We start from the raw sequence: 14,629 nt of genomic DNA, 5'->3' as shown, positions 1-14,629 counted from the left end.
ACAAGTCTTATCTATATGGGACCTGAGAAAATCTTAAAGCTATGAAAATTCTCTACAAGATTGGCTTGTGCGATTATACTCTACTCCACTATGTGGGGAGGGTATTATAAGTTGGTTTTGCCCTAAAAGTTTGTAACGCATCGAAATAATGGTCGTAGACCCATACTTATATATACCAAAATGATTGTCTCGACGAACTGGTTATGTGTGTCCGTCCGTCCGTCTGTCCATCTAAACCTTAAAATCACGCTACAGGTCGCAATTTTAATCCGATTGTCACCAAATTTTGGGTGTTGATGGGGGTCCAGAAGGGGAAGAAGCCTCTTGATTTTGGTCGGATGATATTTAGGTGTCGAAATGGGCAAAAACCTTATTTGGAGAAAAAGTCAACGTTTTTTTCCAAAGCAAATATCTCAGCTTCCAGCTAATGAAAGTAGAAAATATCGCCTTTGCTACGATGTAACGTAGGTTGTCTTTGGTGGTCAAACAACGAAGATATCGCAATAGCAGCTAATAGAACCCAACTCTTCATATTTGTGATTTTAATAATAATGACGAATATCACAGCTTTAGTTGGGGACCTTCCAAAAACAAAGTCTGACTATGAAAGTAGAAAATTCCATCTTTAAAATGATGCAAAGTTGGTTGACTAAGTGACCAAATAACGGAGATATCGCAATACCTTCAATTTTTAAATTTTTTTGTAATCACGCTACTGATCGCAATTTTGATCGGATCGTCACGAAATTTTTTCGGGTTAATGGAAGCCTATTGAGTTTGGTGATTGTCAGCTAATATTCAGGGGTCGGAATGGACAAAAAACTTATTTGGAGAAAAATTCAACGTTTTTTTTTTAAAGCGAATATCTCCGCTTCTATAAGGGGTATATCAAAATCAAGACCTCGTAATGAAAGTAGAAAATATAATAATAATAATGTGGCCAAACAACAGAGATATCTCAATTGTCGGTAATGCATCCCATTTTCCGGTTCTTTTTTTGTAATTACGCAATTTTGATCGGATCCTCACGAATTTTTTAGGAGTTGATGCGGGACCCTGCGAGGGATAAGCCTATTAAGTTTGGTGATAGTCGGACAATATTCAAGAGTCAGAATAAGTGAAAAGCTTATGTGGAGAAAAGTCAACGTTTTTTTCTTATGCGAATATCTACGCTTCTGGTTGGACTATTCCAAAGTGGAAGCCCATCAATGGAAAAATTTCCTTTACATTGGTGTAAAATAGGTTGGCGGAGGTGGTCAAACAAGGGAGATACCACAATAGTCGGTAATGCATCCAATTCTTCCATTTTTTGCAATCAAGCTACAGGTCGTAATTTTGATCGGATGATCTCAGAGAGAAAAAGGCATATTATATTTGGTGGTAGTCGGATTATATTCCCTAAAATTAGTGTTTGCCAGTGAAAAGCTTATGCACAGGGGTAGTGGTGTAGGGTATCACATGGTCGGCCCCGTCCCGACTATAGCCTATGCTCACTTGTTTTTTTCTTAGGCTGTACCTTTTTTGTAGATATATAAGTTTAAGTTGGGAAATTGCAGTCATGGCATTGTTTTATAAGGGGACTATACAGTCAGTTAATTGTCCCAATTTGAACTTCAATATCTCAAAAGCGGTAAATCGTAGGAAAAAGTCATAAAGGTCAATCTTGTCGAGAATTTTCACTGCTACAACATTTTCTTTAGGTCCATTACGATACGACTTGCGGTTTCCAAAATCGTGAAAACTTAAAAAAAAACCTAAAAATGTGAACTTTGGCCGCGGGTTATTTGAAAATCCCTCCGGCGATTGTTTTGTTTTTTGATTTTTCTCATCTATTAACATTAAAGTTTCAGAATCCGCAAAAACTTCCCAGATGTAAGCACCTTTCATTGAAATCTAGTTAAGGCGCACCGTGTCTGTAGTCTACTTTTTCTTATAATGTTTAAAACGTTTAAGATAAAAATGATTTTGAACTAGTAGCCTGATTTTGTATGTGTCCAAGGGTCTATATTAATCTTTTACTTAACAAGTAAAAAAGTATCAGTCGACTTTGCCGACAGTGATATACCCTCAGCCTATGTGAACTGAAACTTTCATCTACGGACAGATCGAATGTATTTAGGGTCTTTTCAGAATTTGGTGGCCCTTTTTGGACATTTGAACTTGCCGACAAAAATGTGGATTAGGATTATAGTTCGAAAGTGTTGAAGAAATGGACCGACATAGTCTATTATGGACGTGAATTTTTTTGTCATATTTTTTCGATAGATATCGCACCAACTGATCATTGTATAACTTCTGGACTTTGTGGGAGGAGGTACCCTAAGGAGAGAACCGATATGGGCCATTTTAGAAGGCAAATTAAATTTGAACAAAATATTGGGAGACCAAATTGGTTGCCGTGTTCAAGGGATTTCGTGCATACAATTTAGTGATATTTTTGAAATATTGGGGACAAAGTACCGGGAGTTGTGGACCGGTATTGCTCATCTTCGAAATAAAACTAAGTGTTGACAACATATGACGAAGGCCAAATTTTGGACCAAATCGCTTGATAAGATCGAGAGTTGTCGAATCGGCAAATCCGTTCGAGAGTTATCTTGAGCTCTAACCACTACACACGGTGTCACAGGGGCTTTTTACACCTTTCAGGCTATTTTTTCAGGAAGTATGGACTTGCCCCTGATGAAACTTGTTCCATCGTATAGGGAACAGTGAATGCAGGTTGCAAAAATCAAAGCTATTCGAGAGCACCTCCTAAACTGAACTTTTCCGAAATTTTGTGTGGGAGGTACCTGAAGGAGTGGACCGATAGAGTCCATATTGGCACCTCATCTATGTCTGGTAGAAATTCCACGTTGTGTAAAGTATGGACCAGATCGGTTACTCCCTTTAAAAGTTATAGTGCGCACAAATTTTCCGAACATTTCCGAAGTTTTGTGGGGTAGGTACCGGAAAAAAATCCATATAACCCATCTTCGAACTTAAACTAAGTTTGGACAAAATATTACGACAGACAAATTTTGGACCGAATCGGTTGATCCGTTCGAGAGTTATCGGGCTCACCATCCAGACAGACAGAAGGACAGACTGATGGACATTGCTAAATCGACTCCAAATTGTCTGAAATGGATTTCCAAACATCTAAACCCATTATTTCGATGAGGCACATTTTGCCCGTATGAAAGTGTATATCAGCAAAAATTTCTAAAATCGTATTTTCCATTTTAACAAAATCAAAAAACAATTTTGATACTACATCTATGATTTTTGGTACATAGATTAAGAAAAAAATCGTCATTCCAAATCTGTTTTCGTTACCAACTTTGATTGTTGCGCGCAAAAGATATGACCGTTTTAATTATGCTAATTAGAAAAAATTCAAAAAAAATCGCGGCTTAATATAGTAAGCTGTTATATCCAATTGTCGGTAACTGAATTCGCACTCTTTGAGAATATGCAAAAAAAATTCAAAAAGTTTCAATGGATTCGCGAAAAATTAAATTTGTTAAATAATTTCACGTATTTACAAACATATTTTTGAAACAATAGCGCTTATACTTACAAAAAAATATATAAAAAATTATAGCAGCATCCAGACATTGTGAGGAATAAAATGAAACCTAAGTCGTGAAGTTTGGAGCTATAGTATTCGTGTTATTTGCAAAAATACAATGAAAATGTGACGAAAAAATAAAAATTATGTTATTCTAATTTTATTTTTTTATGGTTTTATAGGAAATGTTGAAGAAAAAATGATTGAGTTCTTCGTCATTTTCGTCCAAATTTCACGCAATAATGAAGATATTCCGTTGCAACAACTTTTTCACTTATAGTTTTCCTATTGGCGAATATTTTTAGAACATTATATTAAATCACAAGGAATTCCAATTGTGGCATAACATTAAAATAATGTTATATTGAATATTACAACATTTGAACCGCATAGAAACCGCGTAATAGTGGAAATCACAAGATGCGCATCCGATTTTCCAAAACAGCGAATCAATCCCTCCTGTTTGATATACACTTTGTGAAATTCCATTTGACGACCACGATGTAGCATCAGTTGCATGTTAGGGTGCAAAAAACAGTAAAATGCCCATAATTTCCACGAAGTACATTTGCATTTTATGCGCATCCGATTTCAATGAGCACCATTAAAAAATACATCATCCTATGTCATTTCAATGCGATCCATCAAGAACCGTGGATGTAGCATCGCACTCAGTTTTTAGAAAAAATCTATTATATCTCCGGATTCGCGAACGTTTTTCAATATCTGTTTTCGCACATTTTAAATATGCGTTTCGCTCTATTTATCTGAGTAGGAATAACACATCTAAAACGCGTCTAAATATGCGATATTTTCAAAAATATTTTTTGCATATTTTCGAAATTTGAGGGGTATCATATCCGCCGATCTAGTGGATGGATTTAGACGCGCAAAGGCTTGTTAGATTCAGAACGTAAAAAAACTAAATTCACGCGGGTTTCCACTGAAATCGAAAGGCATTTGTAAGTTTTGAATCCAAAAAACTACGCATAAAAATTTCGACTTTAAGCTGAGATTGTTGTGAACCTTCGAAGGCTTCACGCGTAATCGCGAGTACTACAATCTCGTAATCAGTTTTTAAACGAGTACAGTTGCGCGTTCCGATTAGAGCAAAAATTCCAAAAACCCAATTTTTCAGTCTTCAAAATGTCAGCATCCGTTTGAGATTGATGCGGTGGTTATATTAAAAAATCATACATTAGAAACTTCATCTCTGAAGTGTATTCTTTAACTTCTTCTTTGAACATTATACTCTACATTGTATTGTAAAGCCACTAATTGAAAATTGACTTTAAAAAACTCGTTTCCTTCAACGATTTTTTCTTATTTTTTTACATTAATATGACCACAGCTGCCGCTTAAATTATAATTTTAAGAAATCCATCGGTGAATCGTGCTAAAACAGTTTATTTTACCTAAATGCGTTCAAAAGTTATGGTATATTACAACAATTCGCGAGATACAATACCCCATACCTCAGTTTCAACAGAAGTAAATTTTCTACAAAAAGGCCGATATACCCTCGTTAGCATAAATGCTGAGGGTATAAAAACCAAATTATTTAAATAATAACATCGGACATAAGCCGCAACAATTATGAACAGCGTTAAGTTCAGTCGGGACGACCATCACGAAATATAATGATGTTAATAGGAACAATAAGTTTCCATTCGCTTATGAAAGTAAAATATCTTAACTGATAAAAAACGCTTTATATTGATAATTTTCTGCGTGGCGATTTTCTACCCATTCAAAAGGAAAATTTAGCAAAACCCTTTAAAAAAGCTTACATGGGCCGTCATTATTGTTCTTTCCAAAACATGGATCAATATTTACAATTTCCGAACTGAGCAATCTCGATTCGAAAATTTGAAGAAAAAAAAACTCTCGAAATACATAAAATTAGGCAATATCGGTTCATGGGGGCTAGACTAAATCCTAAAAAAACGAAAACCTACTTGAAGCCAATGTTTAGCCTTTACAACTCGTGAATTGCGATTGTATATTATACAAATTAAATTACATTTTGTTGGACTTGGCAAAACATATTGGCCTTGAATGTTGATATGCGTGGAAGCTGTGGCTATATTTATGTTAAAAAATTGGTAAAAATCGGTTGAAGCCAACATGTTTTTTCTTGTTTCCTCTCGATTTGTGAGTAAGCCACACTTCCTGTATCTTCCCGTCATATGTGAATGTAGTCTTCTCGAAATCTTTATACAAATACTGAAATTTTGTGCGAACATTTTTCTAAAATCGTATTTTCAGAGCCTAATATTTGCAATTTGAAAACACACAAGCAAATGAGGTATATGTAAATCGTTGGAGTCAAAAAAATGGCCGATTTCATCGAAAAGGGTGACAAAATAATGCATCGAAAGGTTCGAAAATCTACTACTAGTTTGACTTATGAGACAAATGTAACAATATGCACAAAATCATTTTTTTTGCTATGTTTTACATAGTTTCATTGTGCTGCGAAGTTTATGGCCAAAGCAAAAAATATAATACCCACTCTTCACATAGTAGTACAAAATATAAATATCAGCAAAATATACCATGGCAACAGTTCACTACATCAAATAACTCATGCGACACGAAGGACAACGTGCAGTGCATTTGTGGTAGTGGAACATTTGCGGTGTTTGTTTATTGCTTGCATTTTTCGTAAATATTAAGTGAAGTTGATAGCAACCTGAAAAATGCTTCGGTCTGTATTTTCATCTATGTTGACGTCTGCCAAAAGTTACAACGACTTTCAAGTGGAATGACTACCTCAATCGTGCTTCCTTTTTTTTCGGTGACAACTACAGCGGGTGTAATATGACGAAAAATACACAAAAAAATAATAATAACACCTTGTGTATTTATTTTTGTTGGCATCATTATTGTTGTTGTACTACTAAGATATTTATTTTCTACATTAAACTGTTTTTATTTGTAAAACAACCAATTATTTGTGTCCACAAAACAATTTATGAGGGTGTGATAGGATAGTTGAATTTTATGTCAAAGGAAATCATAACATTTTATTAGTTTTCCTCATGTATTGGTACGTTTTAAGTTTTTAACTTGTGGAAAGAATATTTTTCGACAGACATGGAAACATTTTGTGGCGGAATGTTTGACAATGCATGCGGTATAACTCTAACGTTACTAACTTATAATATGTCTTTGCATAAAACTTACCCATCACTTTATACAAAAACTCTAGTTCTGTTATTTTAGTTCGTATAGTGCCAAAATATGACCTACCACCTTTGTTCTTTGGTATTGTTACAAGTTTTGTATATTATTAATGTTAATATTTATACAAAAACAAGGTTTATTTACTCAAAAGTAAATATTTGTGTTTACCTTCACTGTTTACATGAGAAACATATTGTATTTGCCTTTGTTAATTTGGGATATCTAATAGTGTTTTGGGGCAATTACAGGTGGTTACATATTTTCATTATGTAGATATTTACAAAGGTTTCAATTTCTAACAAAAGTCATGAGATTTCATTTCTACATTAAGTTACTTTATTTAAATTAGTGACAGACGTTTGACCTTGAAACTAAATTAGAAATGTAGAAATAACTTCTCTTTTCGTAATATTGTTTTAAAATAGAACACTGGTGGCGTTTTTTATTAGGATAGCTGTTACAACTTTGTTTTTTTTTTCCAAATAGTCTGGCTTAATCCCATTGTTGTTGTTTTAATATCTTAATACAACTAATTTATTAGTGGAGAAAGTTTGGCATTTTTCGCCAAGGTGTAAGGCAGGGAAGACTAGATTCGATTCTTGCCACATGTAATCATCAGTTCCCTTGTTTCTTCTAACTTCTTCAATAAAAAACTTTCAGCTCGAAGCATAAATGTGAACAAAGAAAAAATGTCAATGGGAATAAATTAGTTGTTTTAAAATATTAAAAGAACAACAATAGGATTTAGCCAGACTATTTTGAAAAAAGCAAAATTGTTTTAAACTTCTTTTCCAAAGGCTTACATAGAACTGAGGTACTCCGTGTATTTAGGAACATACATTTATACCTTACACCACTATGTGGAAAGGGTATTATAAGTTTGTTTTGGTAAAAATTCATGTAACACCGCGAAATATTCGTCGGAGACCCCCAATGTGGTATACAAATCTTCATATCTCGACGAGATAAAGCGATTTTGAGATGTGTCCGTCCGTCCGCCCGTCTGTCCATTATAAATTGTAATCAAACTCCAGGCCTCAATTATGGACCGATCGCCACAAAATGTTGTAGGAGGTCTTACACCAGAATAGACATGTGTTGTTATTGATGATGATCGTGAAATATTTAGCGAGTGAAATGGACCAAAAACCATAATTTTTATCCAATTTTGTAGCTGCTCTGTAGGCCGCAATAATAGTCCGATTAACGCGAAATTTTGAATAAGGTAAGAGTATATGACAAAGAAGAAACTTGCAATTTAAATTGGCGATTAAATAAAATTAGAGGGTTAAATGGACCACAACTTTTGTGTGAAAATTGTGAAAAATTTTAATATAACTAATATATTTATTCCTGGAAGACACATTCCATATATGTAAACCATATAACGCCCCATATATAGTACGCGTCACTTTAAGATATTTTGAATGCATTAGTCTCATTTGACCACAGCATCGGTTGTAACTGTGTATTTTGTGTTTCCAGAGGCTAAGAAATATTTCTACCATAAAAAATTTATATAGATTCACGTTTTGATATAGCCCCCATAGGACGATATCCCCGATTTTCGGTATTTTAAAGGTTTTAGCCTCATTATCACACCGAAATGGCTAATATTTGGTATTTAGTCCTCGTTGGGGGTACAAACCTTTCCCCCAGAAATTTGTAGGTATAGGTCCACGCCTTTATATAGCCCCCATAGAACGGTTCCTCCCGATTTTCGGTATTTTGAAGGTTGTGGCCACATTAATCCACCGAAATGGCTGAAATTTGGTATTTGGTCTTCATTTGGGGTACTCAACGCTCTATATGAAATTTGTTGGTATAGGTCCACGCTTTAATATTGCCCCCAAAGAACTTACTTCCCGATTTTCGGTGTTTTGAAGGTTGTGGCCGCAATATTCCTCAGTAGTGGCTGATATTTGGTATTAGGTCACCGTTGGGGGTATTAACCCAGCAAACCAATCGTACCGACTTCTTAACGAAATCGGAACAAAATGTCGAACGTATCGTCCGAAATCGTAACGATATCTTAACGAAAGTTGTATGAAGTGGTTGACATAATTTCGGAACAAAATGTCGCAGCGACATCCGATCGATTTCGGTCCGATTTCGTAACGAAATCTGAAGAAAATCCTTAAGAAATTCGGAAAGGAAATTTCTATCCGACATTCGTTCCGAAATCTGAACGAAATCGGTACAAAATCTGAACTATTTCCTCTCCGAAAAATCGTTTAGAAATCGGAACGAAATCTGAACGACTTTGCTTCCGAAATTGTTCAGACGTGTCGGACATCAGACATTTGGTTTGCTGGGAAACTTCCCCCAAAAACGTGTCGGTACAGGTCCACGCCTTAGTATAGCCACCATTGACGGTAATTCTCTATTTTCGGTAGTTTGAAGGTTGTGGCCTCACTATTCCACCGAAATGGCTGAAATGTGGTAGTAAGTCTTCGTTAGGGGTATACAACTTATAGCCTGAAATTGGCCATAGAACGGTACCTCCCGATTTTCGGTATTTTGAAGGTTTTAACCTGAAATTTGGTATTTAGTATTTTTCTGGGCTACAAAAATTTCCCTCAGAAATTTGTCGGTATACGTCTACGTTTTGATGTACCCCCCATAGAACGGTATATCTGAATTTTCAGTATGTTGAAGGTTTTAGCCTCATTATAACACCGAAATGGCTGCAAGTTGGTACTTAGTCTTCGTTGAGGGTATAAAACTTTCCACCTGAAATTTTTCGGTATAGGTCCATGTCTTCATATAGCCCCCCATAGAACGGTACCTCCTGATTTTCGGTATTTTGAAGGATGTTGCTCAATATCCCATCGAAATGACTGACATTTTGTAGTTAGTCTTTGTTCCCCACCGAAATAGCTGACATTTGGTACTAAGTTTTTGATAGGGGTATGAAACATTCCACCCGAAAAGTGCCGGTATAGGTCGACGTCTTCAAATACCCCCCATAGGACCGTACCTCCAGATTTAAGGTATTTTGAAAGTTGTGGCCTCAATATACCACCGATATGGCTGAAATTTAGTATTTAAACTGCCATGAGTATATAAAATATTACAGAAGAGAATTATAAGTGTAAGCCCTTTTCTTCAAATAACCCCAAGAGAAGCGTACTTCCCGATTTTCGGTATTTTGAAGGTTGTGTCATCAATATCTGGATGATATTTAATAGTCCGTTGTTAGTATAAAACGTTCCACCTGAAATTTTCCGGTATTGTTCCATGTTTTTATATAGCCCCCATAGAAAGTTCCCTCCCAATTTTCGGCATTTTGAATGTTTTAGCCGCATTATTCAACGGAAATAACTGAAATGTTGTATTTTGTCTTCGGTGGAGTTACGAAATTTTCCTCCAGAAATTTATCTGTACAGGTCAACATTTTATACAGTCTCCATAGAACGGTGCTCCCGATGTATAAACTATCCAAATCCAGAATATCCACGTTTAGGTATAGTCGGTATTGCCCAATTTTATGTAATTCGCTCAATTCGAAAAATTGTAAATATTGTTTTGGAAGAAAAATGTCGCCCCGTATGGGCTGTTTTGACGGGAGTATTATCAGTTGAGATATATGTACTACTCTTGTAATAAAACGAAATTAAACTAATTGTTCCTATTACTTCAATACAGTTCGTGGTGGAGGGTATAAAAAGTTCGGCCCGGCCGAACTTAACGCTTTTCTTACTTGTTTGCTTGTAGTGTTGTCTTTAGCACGCTAGAGATCGCAATTTGAGCTCAATAAACACGATATTTTGCGCGAGGTAAGAGTTTACATCGAAGAAGATGCCTAAAATTTTGGATGATGATCTGATATTATTTAGTGGGTGAAATGGACTATTACTTTTTTATGAAAAATATAAAAATTTTAATTTTGGTCCATATTTTAAATCCCGGGAAAGTAGCCTAGATATGGAAAAATAATTACTGACCTTTCCCCTGATGCAAATTGGAATAATGTGCCTGCTTGATAACGGACCTACTGCCAAATATATAGTGGGTTTGTTTAAAGAACAAAATTATCTTCCCATGCTACAAATTGGCTCTATCACGACAGAGAAATAGTAGTGTCGCTACCGTTAAAGTTTTTTTCTTTTAATATATATTTTGGTTAAGGTTATGACACCAAACCACACTTTCCTTGCGTATAATTGAATATGACTTATTTTGGGATATATACATTTGTTTGCATTTAAATTATCTGGATCTCTATTCATTATTAGTTATCTTTTACCGGTATAAACTATATTTTTGATATCACAAAAGCAAAAATCGAGTGCATATCAAGCATATGTTTGGTACAAGTGGATGATAGATCTTAAATTGACAATTTTTACATAGCATTTGTAGTGTTGAATAAACTGGAGCAGTGTCCGCCGGTCGAAAATTTCACGGTCAAATATCAGAGATATGGCAAATTGCATTGTAACTAGGAATATTTGTAGGAGCTTATTTATTTAGTTATATTAGGTGTATACCAAAAAGGATACTGATTTTCAAAGAAAATTTAAAGATGTAACAGAAGCTGCTAAACAAAGCAAATTTTGCAATTTTAGAATATTTATTAGAAAGATACAAGGGAGACTTCTCTCATATCATTGAATGCAACCCGATTCCTATTGGCTATCGCCGAATCCGGCACCTCTTGAAAAGAAGTTTTACATGTCGCCAACTTTACTGAGGGTTATTTTGTCATCGTTGAAAATTTGATGTTGCCTGGCCGAGGAATTGAACCCACGACCTTCAGCGAACTAACCTAAGCTTGATGTGATAAGGTGACAGAATCCACAAAGTTATTTCATACAATAACAGCCTGTTCATGTATGTCGACCGAAAGGTTTCTTGCGCTTCGGAAGTGGAAAAAATCATTTTCTGTTCATGTAAACACCTTCGAAACAAAAATCTATGCGACCGACAAGCCCTACGAAATAACACGTAAACGTACACTTTTCCATTAAATTTAGGTTTATGTATTTCGAAAGGACTGTCTCTTATAGAAAGAGAATGTCAAAATCACTCACTTGCTTTGTAGCTGCCGAGTAGAACGTAAACTCGCGAATAACACCGAAATCTTAAAACAAATTTATGGAACACATTCTTGAAACAAAATAAAAATTTTACAGATACGATTCAACGGCGCTTTCATTCATTATTTTGAAGAAATCAATTAAATAAAATAATTAAAAATACCGACACATTTTATTTTTCAAACAAAACAAATCACACATATTCCAATATTTGTATGTATATGTGGATTTTGTTTTCATTTCTCATTGGGCTCTCATTTATGGAACATAGTTGTACAAATGTACATTCAAATTAGTAGTATTTCGCATAGGATACGTAACGGCAGTCGCACGATAGTTTGCGAAATACATGAACCCATTTTTAGACGGAAGCGAGTGACTGCTTTCCTTTCGTACAGGTTTCCGTGCGACATACATGAACAGGCGGTTAGTTTATTTCTTCCATAAAGGAATTTAGATTTGCTGAAAGCTAATTCCCTGGGATAATGGTGTAGGGTATTACATGGTCGGCCGCGTCCGATTATAGCATTTGCTTACTTGTTTTGTTATAGGTTAAGGGGTAATGGCCATTTGCAAATTTTACAAAATGGAAAAATGTTATCGGCGCATTTTCAAGTACGGGTAAAATAGAATATGTTGCAAAAGATTTCGAGTTGATCGGATATAAATTAGCTGAGCTATGAGTGTTGATGTCTATGTAACATCGATGTTTTAAACACGATTTCTGTACCTCGAAAACAGATGATCCGACCTTCATATTATTTGTGGGATTATTATACACATAAAAATCATGTTCTTAATCAATAGACTTTTTCAAATTTTTTGATGGATTTATTGCGAAAAAAACTATACATTTACACTTTTTTTTTCAAAACTGGATATTTTTAATTCCTATTCGCTTAAACGACGTTTGCATAAGAGCTTTTTGCGGTGTTAACCTTCTTTATAAGGATTTATTAGACGTTTGCGCTATGGAATTGACATTCGGTTTATTAAATCCGGTTGAGTACAAAGTGGGTATTAAGGACAAGATTATTAGGTTCTTAATGATCCCACAAAAACATACGCTAATCGGTTTATTAATTTTCGAGCTACAGTGGGCGCCACAAACTGCTTTATTAAAAACAGTGTTTCGTAGGCGGCCATTTGACAGAAAAATGTGCGTATGTTTCAACAAAATAAAAATTTCCGAGAGAAGCTCAAGGTGTGACCTATAAGATGAAAATAAAATATTCTAAAAATGTTTGGTAGATTTCTTGCAAAAAATGCATGAAAAAATTATTTTTTCGTGCTCAATAAGTGATCATAGCCTCTTAAATACGGACAGTTCGTAAGCTTTCTAATAGAAATTTTACAGTGTTCCTATTTTTATATACATATGTATGTATTTTATATTTATAATTGCAGTCATGACATAAGGAGGCGACCGTGAATCCATTGTCCCAATTTGAACTTCTATATCTCAATAACGGTAAAACTACGAAGATATCATAGAAGTCAATCTTGTAGAGAATTTTCATAGCTAAAATATTTTCTTTAGTCCCATTTCGATAGCACTTGCGGTTTCCAAGCAAAATCGTGACAACCTAAAAAAACACTTAAAAATGTCTACTTAAATCGCGACTTATTTTAAAAGCGATCCGGCGATTTTTTGTTGTTTGATTTTTCTCATCTATGAACATTGTTGTTTCAGAATACGCAAAAACTTCCCAGGTGTAAGCACCTTTCATTTAAATTTGGTTCAAGAGCACCGTGAGTAATTTGATAATGGAATAAAGTCCTGACATATGACATACTACACCACAAGAAGATGGAAGTGGTACAATGTGTACTCTTAATTTCATTGCCTGTTTTGATGAGGTACATACTTAGTCTTAAACTACTAAGAAAAGGACCAAGTATGTAAATAAAGACCAAAAATATATACGAAAGCTACATATATCCAAATCTAAACCGATTTAAACATTATTTGGCAACGTATTTGTGGTCCACGAATTCGGTGACATTTTCCAAATTTCATCAAAATTGAAATCGAGCGAACATATATAGAAGCTATATCCAAATCTGAATTTCAATATAATTTTGTAAACTTTTTTCTAGACGAAATTCCGTGGCACATTTCAAATGTTATCAAAACTGGAAGTACATACTGAGGTTTGCGCACCATCTCAATATCCAAGTCTGAACCGATTTTTATCAAAATAACATCAACATCATAGACATCAAATGAGATCCATACATGGATGCACACCCGCCTTACACGCTGAAGGTCGTGGGAAACATCAAATCTTCCCCGGCGAGGTAACATCAAACTTTCAACGGTGGCAAAATACACCTCGGTAATATTGGCAATATTTTCTAAGTATTTCAGTCATATAAAACTTTTCTAAAAGTGGTGTCTTACGACACGCCGTTCGGCGATGGACTGTAGGTCCCAAGCTTAATGTGATAAGGAGGCAGATTTGGTCCATAAAGGCATTTTTATTTACTAAAAGCTAATTCCCAGGGGCAATGGTGTAGATCGGCCCCGTCCGACTATAAGCTTTGCTTACTTGTTCATCTTAGGATATGTCGTCTGATGTCTGATGATTATATGTGTTTGTGGGTCAAGAGCTCTCTTTCGTTTATGCGCACATTTTTTTGGCTCGAAGCTTATTTGTCTTGATAACAATCATTAATTCTGTATTAAACGAGTTTTCAGATAAAGAGGTAGTCTGACGTGTGATCCTTAAAAAACCGAAGCCAGTCCCAAGGCTGGTTGAAAAAGGAGGAGGGATCGTCGCAAGCCGAAGAGGTGAATTGCAGCTCTGGGACGAGCGAGTTAGAATCAGGCAGTGATCTCCTA

This window comes from Musca autumnalis, unplaced genomic scaffold (assembly GCF_047663935.1).
Source record: "Musca autumnalis isolate F117 unplaced genomic scaffold, ASM4766393v1 scaffold_3, whole genome shotgun sequence".
Lineage (NCBI taxonomy): Eukaryota > Metazoa > Arthropoda > Insecta > Diptera > Muscidae > Musca > Musca autumnalis.
The sequence above is the reverse complement of the archived record's forward strand: the minus strand, read 5'-3'. Positions refer to the sequence as shown.